Raw genomic sequence first — 17,347 nt, forward strand, 5'->3', positions numbered from 1 at the left:
TTTGAAACAACAGAAATAAAGCAAACAATCCAATTAGATAATAGACAAAAGGAATGAAGAGATATTTCACCAAATAAGATGTATAGATGGAAAACACACACACATGAAAAGATGCTCAACATCATTAGCCATTAGGGATATGCAAATTAAAACCAGAATGAGATGCCATTCTATACCTATCAGAATGGCTAAAATAAAAAGTGGTGACAACCCCAATGACTAGGGAAAACGTGGGGGAACTGAGTCACTCCTACATTGCTGACGGGAATGTAAAATGGTACAGCCACTCCGGAAGACAGTCTGGTCGTTTCTTAGAAATTAAACATGCAACTACCATACGACCCAGAAATTGCACTCCTGTGAACTTATCCCAGAGAAAGATAACTTAGCTTCACACAGAAACCTGTACATGAATATTTATAGCAGCTTTATTTGTAATAGCCCCCAAATGGAAACAACCTAGATGTCTTTCCTCATGGGTGAATTGTTAAACAAACTGTGCTATATCTGTACCATGATATACTACTCAGCAGTAAAAGGAACGAACTACTGATACATGTAACAAACTAGATGAATTCCTGAGGAATCATGCTGAGTGAAAAAACACCAACCCCCAAAGGTTACATACAGTATAATTTCATTTATACAACGTTCTCGAAATGACAGATTTACAGAAACGCAGAACAGAGTTGTGATTGCCAGGGGTTACCAAGAGAGTGAGGGTGTACAGTAGTGGGTGTGACCATAGAAGGGCAGCATGAGGGATCCTTGTTTTGATGGAAATATTTTGTAGCTTGACTGTATCAATGTCAATATCCTAGTTGTGATATTATATTATAAATTTGTGGTAAGTTATCATTAGGTAAAACTGAGTACAGGACGCAAGGGATCTGTTTATTTCTTACAACTGCATGTGAATCTACAATTATTTCAAAATAAATATTTTAACTAAAAATATTGATTTAATTTCTTGGGAACTTTTGATATTCAAAGGCAGTGCTTACATAACAGAAATATCAAGCAAGTTGCAAATGAGTCTTTATATTTTCTAGTTAGTAAAGAAACTAAAAAAGGTGAAATTAATTTATAATTATGTACTTTAAACCAATATATCCAAAATAGCTCAACATGTGATCAATGTGCAAATTATTAGTGAGATATGTAACCTTCTGTCTCAGTCAACTCAGGCAAAATAGCAAAAATACCATAGACTGGGTACTTAAACAACAAACACTTACTTCTCACAGTTCTGGAGGTTAGGAAGTCCAAGATCAAGGTGCTGGCAGATCTGGTGTCTGGTGAGAGCCTGCTTCCCATTTTGCAGATGGTTGGCTACTCACTGGTCTCTTCTCACAAGTCGGAGAGAGTGAGCTCTAGTCTCTTCTTATAAAGGCGCTAATCCTATCATGAAGGCTCTACCTTCATAACTTCATCTGAGCCTAATTACTCCCCAAAGGCCCCACCTCCTAATAGCATCCCACTGGCATCACTCACTCACATTGAAGCTGGGAATAGAATCAATTCCACCTAACGCATCTGTGCGGAGAATGAGGGAGGAGACCTTCCCCGTGGGGAAATCATGGGAGACTGTTTTCAAAGATGGTGCGAACAATTCCTCTCATTCTCCTCTGCAGTGTGACTTTCCTGCTCCTTCCACCAAGAGATAGAGTCTATTTCCTCTCCCCTTGAATCTGGGCTGGTCTTCAAGTTACTAGGTTAATCTAGGTCCTCTAAGAAGTCAAGGCAAAACTAAATGTGCAAGTATTTTTATTAGGGGAAGCACCTGCGTGAAAGAATTGGGGAGAGAAAGCTGAGAGAACATCAGACCTTAAGGCAAGTCAGATCTTGAGAGAAAGAAAGAGCGAGAAAAGGTTGGGTAGAAGTGTCTAAGAAAAAGGTTCAGCAAAGTCATCGAGGAATCCTTTAGCCAAAGTTGGCCAAAAACGGAGTCCCATATCTCCCAGGAACAGGTCTGACTTAATACCCAGCCTGTGGCCTCTGCACAAACTCAGCAATGAATTTCAAAGCACAGAGAGGAGGCCCTGAGTCAATTACATTTCCTGTAGTGGGAGGTCTGTGACCAGTAAAATGCAGCAGAGGTGAAGTGAAGTGAATTCCAAGCCTCCCCCTTAAGAGACCTTGTAGCTCCACCTTTATTCTCTTGGAATGCTGACCTGGAGAACGAACCAAGGTACCCCAGCCAACATCAACCACAGATGTGTGAGTGAGGCTGTCTCATGTCTGTCAGCCCAGCCAACCCTCCAGCTGAATGCAACTGTGTGAGTGAACCCAAGCAAAGTCAGCAGAAAAATCACCCAATCAACCCACAGAATCCTGAGAAATAATAGTCATTGCCATTTGAAACCACTAAGTTTTGGAGTGATTTCTTATACATAAGTAGTTAATTGGAATAAAAATAAAGGTGACCCAAACTCAGCACATGTCCAGTATGTCACTATATTACTACTAAAAAAGAGCATTAGCAGAGTAAGAGGAGGTAATGCCTCATTTTTGACAGCAGCACTCAGGAACTTAAAGAAAAGCAAAGTCTCAGTCTCAAGAATTTAGGGATGTGCTACATCTATCATTCCTTTAATGGGTCTATACTAGATTTATCTGGAGTAGTTGTTCTCAATTTTGCATATAAATGGAGACGACCATTGAAAACACTGATGAAATTGGTTTGGGGTTTAGCCTGGGTATCCGTTTTTAAAAGCTCCTCAGGTGATTCTCAAGTGCAGCCAAAGTTGAGAGCCACTGACCTAAAGCCTTCCTTGACTTTTTAGCATTTTCCTAACATCCCATATTTTGAGGGACCACGTGATGGCTGGTATGTGGACTGTGGTCCAGGAGACCTTCTCGGCATCTACTGGCCTGCTCCCTATCCCCTTTTTGCCACTCTGGGGTACTGCCTGGCCTTCTTCCTTAGTTCTCCCACTGTTACTGGGAACATAACCCACTTTCCTCTCCTCATCATCCAAGGCTCTGCATGGACACAGGTGGCCACTGGTTTGAGTGTGAATCCACTTCAGATGGCATCAAAGACCAAGTTGCCTCTGTATGAGACTGTAGTGATTAGTCACACAATCAAATGAATATGACGCCCCCTCCGTGGACACGACTAACCTTACCTCTCTTGGCTTCCGTTTCCTCATTTCTAAAATAAAAGAGCTCCACCCTCTGTAATTCCATTAGTTTTCTATATTTATCCCCTGGTCTCTTTTATTTGACAATCGCTTTGGTTACTATAGTAGGAAAGGAAATAACATTAAAATACCAAGTTTGTTTAGTTGTGTAAGAAGAGCAGAGAACCAAAAGTCACTTTCGTTAAAATTCTATAGGGATATTAAACATATTCCTGTCTGAATGTATTGTCAACCTTGGTTGACAATACATTGACAATTGGCAATTTACAATGTTCACTCAGTGTCAGGAGAAGACATATCCGACAGCAATCCTGTGGGAAATCTGTCTGAAACACTTTGCTCTCAGAATCTCTCCACTGTCAATTTGCAAACGACTTTTACCCTCCTGAAGCCGCAAAGGGTCTGTATTCTTATACCTGTTTGTATACACCAAAAACAGCCATCAAAACATAATCCCAGGGCTTCCCTGGTGGCGCAGTGGTTGAGAGTCCGCCTGCCGATGCAGGTCACACGGGTTCGTGCCCCGGTCCGGGAGGATCCCACATGCCGCAGAGCGGCTGGGCCCGTGAGCCGCTGAGCCTGCGCGTCTGCAGCCCGTGCTCCGCAACGGGAGAGGCCACAACAGTGAGAGGCCCGCGTACCGCAAAAAAAAAAAAAAAGCGTGATGCCTGCTAAATCTGTCCACAGTGTTTTCAAGAAATCATGCTCACACGGAAACGTGCTAGGGAATACGGGATGCTACCATAAGCGTGAATTGTCTCTCTGGAAATATTCATTATGCAAAATAAATGGCGTTGGGGCAGGGATATTCAGTGATAACAAATACATCAAACTATTCTTAGCCCCCGAACCTCCCCGCCCTGCCCCCCACACACCTCACTCCTCAAATCTTTGGCTCAGCAACGAGTGCTTGAATGAGCATTCTGTATTCAGCAGCCACTGGGTGGCTTGCACTGGAAGTCTCCTCACTGGTGGATACTGGTTGACACTGGTTAAGCCTCTTTCCAGTCTTTCACTAGCCTGAACTCTATTTAAAAAAAAAAAGCTCCTGAGTTTCTGGGTTCACACCCTTTTTTTTCCTAGCTCACCTTTCTCTTTTTCTCCCTCTCTCATTGAAAGCAAAGCTGGATTACTGGCCAACAATGAGGCAATGAAAGAGAGTCAAGGCCTATAGAGGAAGAATGGAGCTTTTAAATGTCTGAAGATCTATAGACAGAAAGGGAATTGCTGGCACTGAAAAGTGTCAGGTGGTGTTTCTAAACTCTGGTAAAGAATTACAGTTAGAGTTTCTGGGGCATTTTAACAGTGTTTGGCGGTTGAAGTTCAAGGAAGAATGGTTTGAAACATAGTCCAAATAATCATTCTCAAGTTTACATAACAGGAAAAAAGGACCAGCTGACATCCATCTATGAAGTGCAACTGGAAATCTGCTAAAGGAGAGAGGAAGAGAGAGAGAACACTGCATTGCCAAATATGGGGAGATTTAAGACATTTTACATTCCGCCAAATAGTAACTCTTACATCCTGTTAATCCAAGTCTGTATTTTGCAAGAACAAAAAGAGAACCAGCACATTTAAATGTACACTGTAGCGGAGTCTCTCCAGTGATTTCCAAAGAAGCTAATCTTTGAAACAGGGAAATCTTGAGAGTTTCCAATGTAGGCAGAGCCTGGACAAAGTGTCCAGCTCAAAAAGACCTTCAGAGCATAATTTTATCCAAACCGGGTGCCCAGAGCTAGGAGCTCAGGCAGACACACAAGTCCACAGGCTGGCTTTCACATAGACAACTGCACTGCGTGTTGTAAAAAGCTGGAGGGTGCAGAAGAGTTTCTGTCGTTTTATCCCCCTACTCTCTAGTTAAGTGATCCCACCATTCTGCCACCCACAAAGAGAGCATTTGATAGAGTAGTTATAGAAGACGTGATAAATAACTGCTTCATCAAGACATTATTTCAGGATATTCCAGAAACAAGGAAGTGTCTGCCTGTTTTCAGTAAACAGTCTTTACCATATATACCATAACAACAACAAAACAAATAATCAAAGAATATACCAAAATTTTAAGCCCAAAGCTTTGGTATCAGGACCTGACAGATCTGGATTTAATTCCTAGATATACAACCTCCTAGGTAGCTATGTAACGCTGAACAGATGATATAATCTCTTGGAGCCTGGGTTTCTTCTTCTGTACCATGGGATAATAATAATGCTTACCTAATAGTATTGTTTGGATAAATAATATAATGAATGGCCCTTTGTCGATATTAAATAAAAGTATTTGTGTTTCCTATTAACATTAGAAAGTGGAGTTATGAAACAGAACAGTGATGGTTCCTATGTAATGGCTTCACTGAGATATAATTTACAAGGCAAAAAATTCACTGTTTAAAGTACACAATTCAGTGGTTTTTAGTGTATTTACAGTGTTGTGCAATCATCACCATAATCTAATTTCAGAACATTTCATAACCTCCAAAAGAAACCTGTACCTATTAGCTGTCACTCCCCACCTTCCCTCTCTCCAGCCCCTGGCAAGTAATAATCTACTTTCTGTCTCCCTGGATTTGCCTACTCTGGACCTTTCATACAAATAAAGTTGTACAGTATGTGGTCTTTGGTTACTGGTGTTACAGCTTCTTCTTGATTCATTTTTACATGAATAGTAGCAAGTAGAAATAAAAAGACTTCTTTGTTAAATTATCTCATTGGTTGACTTTAAAAGGATCCACGTAAGTTCTGAGTAGAAGGGAATGGTTAAATGCCATATTCTTTTTCAGCATACATTAAGCAAATAAATCATGTAGTTTGATCACATTAATGCATAACAGCCTTTCCTGTTCATTTATTTTCTCTAGATCCGGTCCTCGGCATTTGGCTGTATCATGAAGAAACTCCTTCCAGCACTGAGAGTGTCCTTGACTTTAGCCAAGCCCGACACAATTGTTCCCATAGCAAAGCCTACTGTGTACTGAGCGGCCTCCTTCATGAGGCTGGACAACACGACAAGAGTGCCTAGTAGGGATGCGGGAGATTGGTTCCAGCCCTCACTCAGCCACCAAACCTCAGGTGTTAGAAGAATCAAAGGAGATGAACGAACCTGAAATGGCTTTGGAAAGTATTTACATGTCAGTTAGGAATCTTGGGTCATAGGACTGAAATTGCTGGATCGTAAGGCAATTCTTTGTTTCACTTTTTGAGGAATCGCTAATCTGGCTTCCACAGAGGTTGCTCCATTTTACAGTCTACCAGCAAGGCATGAGGGTTCCAATTTCTCCACGTCCTTGCCAACACTTATATTCCCTTAAAAAATTATACCTAGCTTAGTAGATGTGAAGTGGTAGCTCATTATGGTTTTGATTTGCATTTTCCTAATGACTAATGATGTTGAGCATGTTTTCAAACTTTTGTATATCTTCTTTGGAGAAATGTCTACTCAAGTCCTTTTCCCATTTAAAAATCCTAATTGGGTTATTTGCCTTTTTCTGTTGACTTGCAGGAGTTCTTTATATATTCTGGGTATTAAACACTTATCAGACATATGCTTTGCAAACACTTTCTTCCACTCCACAGACTGCCTTTTTACTTTCTTAATAATTTCCTTTGATGCATAAAAATGTTTAATTTTGGTGAAATCTAAGTCATCCATTTTTTTCTTCTGTTGTTCTTGCTTTTTGGTATTATATCTAAAAGACCATTGCTTAATCCACAGTCATAGAGTGGTACACCTATGTTTTCTTTTTAAGCTGGCTTGTTAGTACAGTACGTAGGGCATCAGTCACATAAAAATATTATAGTTTTAGCTCTTACATTTAAGTCTTTGATTTTGAGTTACGTTTTGTATACGGCGTAAAGGTAGTTTTTACATTTTTAAATGGTTACAATTTAAATGGTCAAATAAAGGTAATATGACCTTGGTAATATGCTCACTTTTGTCTCTTGACTCATGAAGCCAAAGTATTTACTATCTGGCCCTTTATAGAAAAGTTTGCCAACCTCTGTGGCCAGATGCAGTCCTTGCAAATAGAGTGCTTAATAAATGTTGAACAAATAGATTCATTCAACAAATATTTAACTCTTCTACTGAGTGCAATTATGGGGTGGGGGAGGGGTTTCAAAGATGGAGTGAGAACTCGTTACATCCAAGCAGGAATGAATTTTACCTGGCGTAGAAGAAGCCCAGTACTAGAGATTAAATATTCTTCTGGGCAAAGGTCAGTCCTAAATGGTAATGAAAGCTGAGATGTAAACTATTTCAAATTATTTTTGGAACGAGATGCATAACAATTTGGAGAGGCATACGCCATAATGAACACATGCACACACATACACACGCATACATTTCCTTTTCCACGGTAAAGTCGAAGGAAATTAACAGAGATAGCGAGTGAGTCACCAAAGGGGACTAGAATTACTGTCACATGAGGAGGAAAAACTTTTGTAACACAGGGCAAGGCAAGTCCTTGGTTCATACCTTTTCTGTTAGGAGCAGACAGTCTTCACATGCAGTAAAATGTGTGTATTACTGCCTATCTGTGGAACCAAAATTTCAATGAAAATGCTCTTGCAGCAGAAATCTGCCTCCCTAATGACAGTCCTCTAGAGGAGGCCTAGGTGTTCCTTCACAAACCGGAAGGGAATACATTGCACATTTCAGTCTCTCTTAATGGACAAAACCATAAACAAAGCAAAAAAACGAGAAAGAATCCACCTCTCTGCCACTCTACCCACCAGCGGTTCCTCAAAATCTCCCATCAAGAAATTCTTCAGGGCATCCCTGGTGGCGCAGCGGTTAAGAATCCGCCTGCCAACGCAGGGGACACGGGTTTGAGCCCTAGTCCGGGAAGGTCCCACATGCCACAGAACAACTAAGCCCGTGCGCCACAACTACTGAGCCTGCGCTCTAGGGCCCGCGGGCCCAGAGTCCGTGCTCCGCAACGAGAGAAGCCACCGCAATGAGAAGCCCACGAACCGCTATGAAGAGTGGCCCCCGCTGCCGCAGTTAGGCAGAGCCCACGCGCAGCAGCAAAGACCCAACGCAGCCAAAAATAAATAAATTTATAAAAAAAAGGAAATTCTTCAAACAGCATTATCAGTTAGGGATTCAGTTTGACTATGAATAACAGGAAATTCAATTAAACAGTGACTTAAACCAGAGGCTTCATTTTACCTGCATGAAAGAGGTACGGAGGTAGGCAGACCAGGGCTCCTCAAGGCTCTTGCCACGCAGTCATCCTTAGCCTGCGGTTTGAAGTTTCAGGGTCACCAATAGCATCTCCACCTCTACTTTCCTATCCCCGAACCAGGAAGAAAGAAGGGGAAGGACGAAATGTGCGTGCCAGGTGAATCCAAGCTGTTTTCTAAAACCTTCCCCCCGGGGAATTTCATTTCCCTCTCATTGGCCAGAACTGTGTCACATGGCAACTTCTAACTTCAAGACAGATTAAAAATGTAGCTTTTTAGCTAGGTACAATTTTTTCTTGTTAGTCAGGAAAAAGAAGAAATGGATATTATGTCCTAAGAGTGTCTGCAACAAATAAACCTTTGCTTTGGATAAAGCCAGTATGCCAGATGCCCGCCCTCTAGTTAATATCTTAAATTGGTCCTTCTCAAACTTTAACGTGCATATGAATCACCTGGGGATCTTGTTAAAATGCAAATTTTGATTCAATAGATCTGGGGAGGGGCCTGGGGCTTCTAATTTCTAAGAAAGCCTGCTGACCACACTTTTAATTGTAAGGCCTTAAATCACAGGATCTTCTCATCAATCAGAAAAGAAATCAACTGTTTTCTTGTTTTTGGTTTGTTTTAAATGTATGAGTTTAAAATTTAAATCGTATTCCCACTGCATACCTGCTAATATAATGAAATAAGAACTACGCAAATGACCTGTAGCGCTCTTGCCAACATTTTTAAACTAGAATCAAATAATGAAGAACCTCGGATAAATCGAAGCTGTGGGATATTCTACAAGTGACCTGAACTTGTCAAAAATTCAATAGCGTAAAAAACAACAAAAGGCAGGAGGATGGCTCTAAATTAGAGACTGAGAAGATAAAAACCAACGGCAGTGCATAAGCCTTGATTATATCTTAGATATTTTTTAAAAGCTATAAAAAATATATATATATATTTAAAGCTATAAAATATATATTTGAGGCAACTGGGTAAAATTGAATGTGTATTGTACATTAAATTATATTACGGCATTGTTAAATTTCTTAGGTGTGATAATCATATAGGGTTTTTGTAGGAAAATGTCCTAATTCTCAGGCAACATTGGTTGAATTATTTAGGGAAGAAGTACCATGATAACTGCAACTTATTTTCAAGCAGTTTAGCAAATATATATTTTGAGAGACTGAGAGAAGATAAAACAAACATGGGGGAAATGTTCACAATGGGTGAATCTCGGTAAAGCATTTACAGGGGTTCATTATAGAACTCTTTCAAATTTTTTCTACATTACAACAATTTCCAAATAGAAAGTAGGGAAAATTTTAGTCATATTAAAGTTATATAGCACATAGAGCTATAAATTAATTGAAAAAAAAATTTTGGAGTATAGTTGATTTACAATGTTGTGTTAGTTTCAGGTGTACAGCAAAGTGGATCAGTTGTACATATACATATATCCACTCTTTTTTAAGATTCTTTTCCCATATAGGCTATTACAGAGTATTGAGTAGAGTTCCCTGTGCTACACAGTAGGTCCTTATTAGTAGAAAATAATTTTTAGTTTTATTTAGAAGTATCCTGAGTTAGGACTATGTCCAAGAAAGGGAGGTAAACACTAGGGTACTCATTAAGAAAATATTTGTAACAGAGAAAATATTCTCTATCCTAAAGAGCTCCCCTCTTTTGTGATCCTGAAGCCTGTGGTCCACATCTAAGTACTTTTAGGGTATGTCGTAAATATAGCAATAGACCTGTCTCCCTGCAGACTAGAAGTTCCTCAAGAAAGAGAATGAGTCTTACTCATTTCTATGATCCCAGCTGTAGACCCCAATAAACATCTCTGCAAGAAGGGAAGAAGGCATAGAATTGACGGACGGCATTTTTCAGGGGAGTTTGGAAGATAGCCTTGCAGCCCAAGTCAGGATTTCAATTCCGAAATAACCCTGGACCTGGTTGTGTGTGTACCAGTGGAGAAGAGCCTGTGCCTGGCTGGTTCAGCCCCTTATATGCGAGTTGGGTTGTCACTAAACCTGTCAGACATGTTTGCACTGGCAAGCAGGTCATTTGGAACTAGTTGCTTATAAGGCACTTAATGACGTCAGGGTCCTAGGCGGTGCACGGCACACATAATGATTAAAGAGCCGAAGAAAATAAAGACGATGGCCAGAGGGAAACCATGTCACTCTTAAATAAATCATCCAAACAGAAACAAACAACACGCGGGCTGAAGAGAAGTCTTTTAGTTTATGTAGTCATTTACCAGGATTCCTTTGCTCTCTAGGTTCTACAGTGCTAGTGCATTATCAGTTAAGGATTCAGTTTGACCACTACTTCAGGTGGCCTTATTAGCAATATACTTATTGTTTGTATTTCTTCGGGTTCAAGGATGTAATCTTGATACAAGTACAGATTTTTCTGACAAGTTGGCTTTTAATAATCAACTGACAGGTCAGCCGAGTTGGGGAACACGGCCACCAGGTCCCCGTGGGCTGTCCGGCGGTGGATGCAGCCTCTCCTGGCCTCGAGTGCCACGTCAGATGGCAGGGGATGGCTGCATCCTTTCAGCACTGTCACCCAGAGGACCGCAGGTGGAGACTGCAATTCTGAGGACCCTCCTGATAAACTTGGGCCCTCTCTTGCAGAACGAGCCTGAAAGCTAAAAGCTGTTAGACTGGAGAAGGAAGTACAGGGTTTCACAGTGAGATACCAGAGAGCTGTAACTGATGGTGAAAATATAAGAAGGCGAACCCAGAGATGTGCAGAAGATGCCAAGATATTTGGAATTCAGAGTTTCTGTAAGGATTTGGTGGAGGTGGCAGACATTTTGGAGAAGACTACAGAGTGTATTTCTGAAGAAACAGAGCCTGGGGACCAGACGCTCACTCTGGAGAAGATCTTCTGAGGCTTGTCATTTTTAGAAACAAAGCTGAAAAGTGTGTTTGCCAAACATGGCCTGGAGAAGCTGACATCCATTGGTGACAAATATGACCCTCATGAGCATGAACTTACTGTCATGTGCCAGCTGGTGTTGGGGTACAGCCTGGCACTGTGGCATCAGTAAGGCAGGATGGCTACAAGCTTCATGGCTGCGCCATTAGACTCGCCCAGGTGGAAGTGGTGGTAGGATCTCAGAGAAGACTATGAATGGGCCCAGAGGAACTGAATGTTCTCCCAGAGTGCAGTCACCTGTGATTCCTTTATATATTAAACTAGGTTCGTATTGTACATAAGGTACTTCATGTGATCTGTCTTGGATTTAGTCATATTGGCTTTATTTCTAAGATACTCTGTTGATTTCATGTGACCTGTTTGGTCTCATCAGAAGTCTTGCCATTGGGCATTTGAACAATGTGACAAGTGTTCCTGTGGTCTTATCAAAATATGTTTAAGAAAATTAGTTTTAAATTGGTACTCTGATGACTTTCAACCCAAAATCTTTCTTAAAGGTGGAAATGAGTATATGTTTATTTTTAACTAAATGTTCATTACTAATGACCCCTATAATAGGAATTGTATAGAATCTTGTATTCGTGGGAAAAGGAGATGGCAGGGATTGGTTTAACATTTGGGTACTTAAATGATAAAGCTTTATAGTTGTATGCATTTAAATCATTTGGGTTGATTTTTATGCACATAGATTTTCAGACTTCCCATTTTTATTTCATTTTTCTTTTGTCCTTGTAGTTCCTGCCAGATAGACTTCATATTCACACTCATTATCCCTTTTCAAATCCCATCTACAAGGCAAGGCTTGGAAGGCAGGGACTAGCAAGAAATCAAGATATCAGGTCCCTTTCAAGCAAGCATGGCCAAGAAACCTTGTGCTTTCTTTGTTGAATTATCTTCAAGTTATTTTCAGCCTTCCTAGGTATATAATCATTTCAGGGAAATTGAGGCAGCACCAACAGCTAATGACCTAAATTGGTCTATATAGGTAATTTACCCACAACTTCTCTTTCCACCAGCCCTTAAATCCTCTGCCACTTTGTCAGATTAACCTTATGATCCTTTATTAGATTATGTGGGGAGGTGGTCAGGACAAAAAAATGTTAGGTTCCCATGATTCCTCTTTAGTTATGCTAGGTTTCGGGGTGTTTTGGGGGGTGGGGTGGGGTACTCACAATTCACTACCTCTCTTACATTGACAAGCTTTATTTCCCAGTTTTTGTGTCTGTCTTATGTCACATGTGTAAAGATCTAGCTCCCCTTTTATGTATTGACCTCCTAGAGTTAATGAGCCTATGTGTATATTTTTTATTTCAGTCTTGCTTATAGACAGTGTTCTGTAAAAAATTTATTCAATAAATGAGTTAGTGAATGAATTATATATCAATCAATTGGACATTAGAAAGGAGGTCATATGGATATTTTAATGTTAGAAGCAGCCTTAATGATGATCTAATCTCACCCTTTCAGCTTCTTCTGAAGTATGAAAACATAGTCTTTTTAGGACTGGACTCAAAGAAAAAAAAAACTCTAAAACTAGTAAACTCAATTTCAGTGAGAACTTAAGTAAGAAACAACTGTCTATTAACTTCAGTCATTTAAGATTCAACAGTTCTATAACAAACATGCAAATATTTCCCCAGCAGACAATTAAATGTTGTTAGGTGTCCAGATTGCCCAGGTTTAGGTTTAAGTTACTTACCCATAAAATAAATCCATTTCTACCAGAACTCTATGACCCCATTCTGTGGGATGGTGAAAGTTATCCTCTTAGATGTCATAGATAGTTCTAGCATACTACACAAACATGTATCAGCAAAGCCATCCCCCAATGGGTCCTACCACCTCCACCAGATTTAGACACTTAAAAAAACCAAATAACATGCTTCTAAGATGCAAGCAAAAGATTGATGGTGAGATTTTAAAACCAGAACCTCTTTTGACATTCCACTAAGTTCACACTGTAAATATAACGAGCAATCAGATTTCACAATAAGAATTTGTCTTGGGGCTTCCCTGGTGGCGCAGCGGTTGAGAATCTGCCTGCTACTGCAGGGGACACAGGTTCGAGCCCTGGTCTGGGAGGATCCCACATGCCGTGGAGCAAGTAGGCCCGTGAGCCACAACTACTGAGTCTACGTGTCTGGAGCCTGTGCTCCGCAACAAGAGAGGCCGCGATAGTGAGAGGCCCGCGCACCACGATGAAGAGTGGCCCCCGCTTGCCACAACTAGAGAAAGCCCTCGCACAGAAACGAAGACCCAACACAGCAAAAATAAATAAATTAATTAATAAACTCCTACCCCCAACATCTTCTAATAAATAAATAAATAAATACTCAGTCTCTAAGTATCATTTATTAAAAAAAAAATAATTTGTCTTTTTTGGCCTTCATTCCTTTGAGATTGACAAATAGTGACGAAAAGAAAATGAGCCAATTATGATTTCCTGTGTATTTCTGGATCACTAGCTATCATTACCAGTAAATTAGAATAACCATAATTTTAGGTGTGGAATGTTCTGATTACTTGAAGAGTTTTTAAATATTCCTTGCAACCTCCTGTTTTAACAAGTAGACTGAGAATAATTTTAGATTCTTCTATTATTCAGTAGTTTTGCAGACTTAAAAGTATAAATATAGAAGACGGCGCTATAACAGTGAGAATCTCAAAAAGTTGAAGGGCTTTCAGGAGCCAGTGCAGCATAATAGACCATACGCTTAGTAGGCATCACCCTGAACATAATTCCCAGCCTAGTCACTTCACTCTTCTGAGCCTGCCTCCATGTTTGTAAAATGGTTATAATTTCAAAATATTGTGAGGATTAAATGAAATGTGCAAGTTACCTACTACAGTAGGCCCTCAAATATTTGTTTTTATCGCCTTTTATTATACACATTGTTTTTCGTATGTTTTTATAGTTGCCTAAAGTCTAGGGGAAGGGAAAGATTGGTTAAGCGGTGCTTGACTATAAAAAAAAATTGTAAGCTAATCAATCACAGTGAACTTATTTTCCTTTCAGCTTCTGTTTTTCGTGTGTGTCTGTTTTAACCATAACGAGGAAATCTACATTTTTAGACTGGAGAAATAAGAAAATTGTTTCAGTGTTCTTAATTATTTTCATCTTGATGGTAAAGTAACAAGACATCATTGGCTTGCAGATGACATGTGTAAGGAAGCTTTGGCTCATTTGAAGAGGGGTCTTGGTGCTTTAGTGCTTGGATTTTAGGAATCTTTTGTGGATTTTCCTCACTTCCATAAAGGAATTATTCAGTTTGATACTGATATAAGTTATGTGGTGCTCTTTCATGGCAAAGGATTTAATAAGTGAAGAAAGGTTCTTAAACACTAAAGCAAAATCAGATAAGGAAGACTAAGGATGAAATATAATCTTCAGAAACAACTTTAATAAAACCTTAATTGAAATAAAAAAAAAATCAACTGACACCATATTAAAGAGAGACAGCTTGTTATAAGAACTGGTTCAGGTGATGTTTAATTCTTCTACATATTCAGAAAATTCTGTAAATTTGCCACACCTAAAAATTAACTGACACATGCATTTTTAAAAAACCTATCTGACCACAGATTCTTAAGTAGTAGTAATCAAGAAAGGAAAGTTGGTAGAAAGTCAAACCAAAACACAATCCCCATGCCAACTCTAAAAAGACCTATTTGCTCACTTATATTGATTACTTCCTGGTCTATGTTCAGCTTATTCTTGTGACAAAGTAGGCAGAATTTGATGGCCATCTACCATTAGTCTTTCTTACAGAAGGTAATAAAGTAAGCATTGAAATATTAGGGTGCTATAAAATAATTATTAATAGAATTCAAGGTATTCAATTTTTCCTACCCACTAATACCCAACTTTTACTTTTTCATGGGTAAGATACATTAGCCATGATTCTTTGGGTTGCAAAAGATAGAAATCCAATCTACCTGGCTTAAACAATCAAGGAAATTTATTGACCCAGTAACTAGATATCTGGATTCAGGGGTTCAAATCATGGGAGGAAGATTATATTTCTCTCCATCTCTTGGCTCACATTCTGTCTATGTTGGTGTCATACTCAGGTAGAGATGTTCCATATCTGCAAAAATCGCCACCAGTGGCCCTAGGTTATTTCATAGTTTCAAACTTGTTATTCTAGACAAACGGAAACTTAGACTTTCAGATGGCTCAAGGAAATTTCAGGAAGGGTTTGGTTTAGCATCCCCTGAACCAATCTCTGTGTTTAAAGGATGGAATGTTCTCATTGGCCAGGCTTGGGTCATGTGCACACTTCTAAACCAACCTCTGTGAGTAAAGAGATGGAGTGCTCTGATAGGCCAGGTCTGGGTCATGTGCTCATCAATGGAACCAGAAGCCTTATTAGTCCCTTGTAATCCCCAGGGATGAGACTGGATTTCCATAGAATGGTGGACAGTATCTCTCAAAGGGCTGACAAACATGTCTTTCGCTCAGAACATCTACTTTCCCTTGGACCAAAAAATTGCTATAAACAATGGTGAATCAGTGTTCAGTGCAGATTCAAAGTTAAAATTAAACAGCCCAGCATTATTCCCAGAAAGACAATGTGAATCTGTTTTGAACGCACACAGTTCAGGCACATGGACTCCAATGAAAAAGTGAGATATATTCTAAATAAATAAATAGTAATGATTCCTGCATCAGATCCACTTCTGTTTTCATTTCTTTGTTGTAGATAGCATAGTGTAGTGGGTAAGACTGTGGGCTCTGATATCAGATTGGAGTTAGAATCCTAGTTCTATCACCTTCCAGTTCTGTGACTATGTCTTGTACTTCTTCCGTACCTTAGCTTCCTCATCTGTAAAATGGGGGAAATAACAGCACCTGTCACACAGGGCCATTGTGAGGATGACACGAGTTAAGCTGTATAAAGTGCTTAGCACAGTTCCTGGTGACTGGTTAGCACTCAATAAATGTTAGCTGTGTTTATTCAACAAATCTCTGTATTATCTTCCATATGTTTGGAGTCATGGATTCCCATAACAGTGGGAAAGATGTGAAAATGTGATTCCTGTCCCGAAGGAGACTTGGAGTATGTCAGCAGAAAAAAAGACAAAAAAACAAAAACAGCGTTTCCCTGGTGGCACAGTGGTTGAGAGTCCGCCTGCCGATGCAGGGGACACGGATTCGTGCCCCGGTCCGGGAGGATCCCACATGCCGCGGAGCGACTGGGCACGTGAGCCATGGCCGCTGAGCCTGCGCGTCCGGAGCCTGTGCTCCGCAGCGGGAGGGGCCACAGCGGTGAGAGGCCCGCGTACCGCAAATAAACGAAACAAAAACGAAAACAAAAACAAACCAGTACATCCCATCACATTGCAGTGAGATGTTACCATGATTGCTGCTGAGTTGGGGGAGGGGGAGAACAGGGATTCCTGGGAACTCTTTCTGAAGGCAATTTAATTTGCGCTAGACCTGGGAGTACAAGTGAAATCCCTAGGCCTTGTGCGGTGGGCCGGCATTGCATGGCAGAGTGTGGCAGAATGTGGAAGCATCAGCATTCCCTGGGATACTCTTAGAAATGCAAAATCTTGGGCCCTACCTAGGGTTACCAGCCATCAGTGTTTGCTGGGATGCAGGGCTGCCGGTGCTAAACCTGGGGAAATCCCAGGCAAACTGGGAAGTGTTGGACACCCTGGACCCCAGACCTACTGATTCAGAATCTCTGAAGGCCAGCCCAGGAGGCTGGGCACGAACGAGCTCTCCAGATGACTCTTAAACAACAATGGAGTGGCCCTGTTCTAGAGGAGGACAAAGTGTGAGCGAGGCTCAGAGGGAAGAAGCCAATGAAACTGTCCAGCCTGACTCATTCTCCACAGCTGCCTCCTGGGTACCCTCTGCAGTGGGGAAAAAAAATGCCAGCAGCTGGGGTCTTGCAGCCGAGGCCTCTGCCTCTGGCTGGGCTGAGAGCGTGCAGGGATGAGAAGCCTTGGTGGCCATTTATCACCTCAGTTTATCTGCCTCAGTCCCCACCTGAGGTGGGGGGACTTTCTTTTTTTTTTTTTTACATCCTTATTGGAGTATAATTGCTTTACAATGGTGTGTTAGTTTC

The 17,347-nt window shown here is 40.6% G+C and overlaps 1 pseudogene across 1 annotated transcript; it reads left to right on the plus strand.

Annotated features, from left to right (window-relative positions):
* The first annotated feature begins 9,543 nt into the window (after positions 1-9,543).
* Positions 9,544-11,465, plus strand: LOC309963798 (grpE protein homolog 2, mitochondrial-like; annotated as a pseudogene). Its single transcript has 2 exons — positions 9,544-9,557; positions 10,770-11,465. The product of its transcript is annotated as a grpE protein homolog 2, mitochondrial-like (transcript).
* The last annotated feature ends 5,882 nt before the right edge of the window (positions 11,466-17,347 follow it).

Source organism: Leucopleurus acutus (genome assembly GCF_964270905.1).
Source record: "Leucopleurus acutus genome assembly, chromosome: 7".
Taxonomy (NCBI): domain Eukaryota; kingdom Metazoa; phylum Chordata; class Mammalia; order Artiodactyla; family Delphinidae; genus Leucopleurus; species Leucopleurus acutus.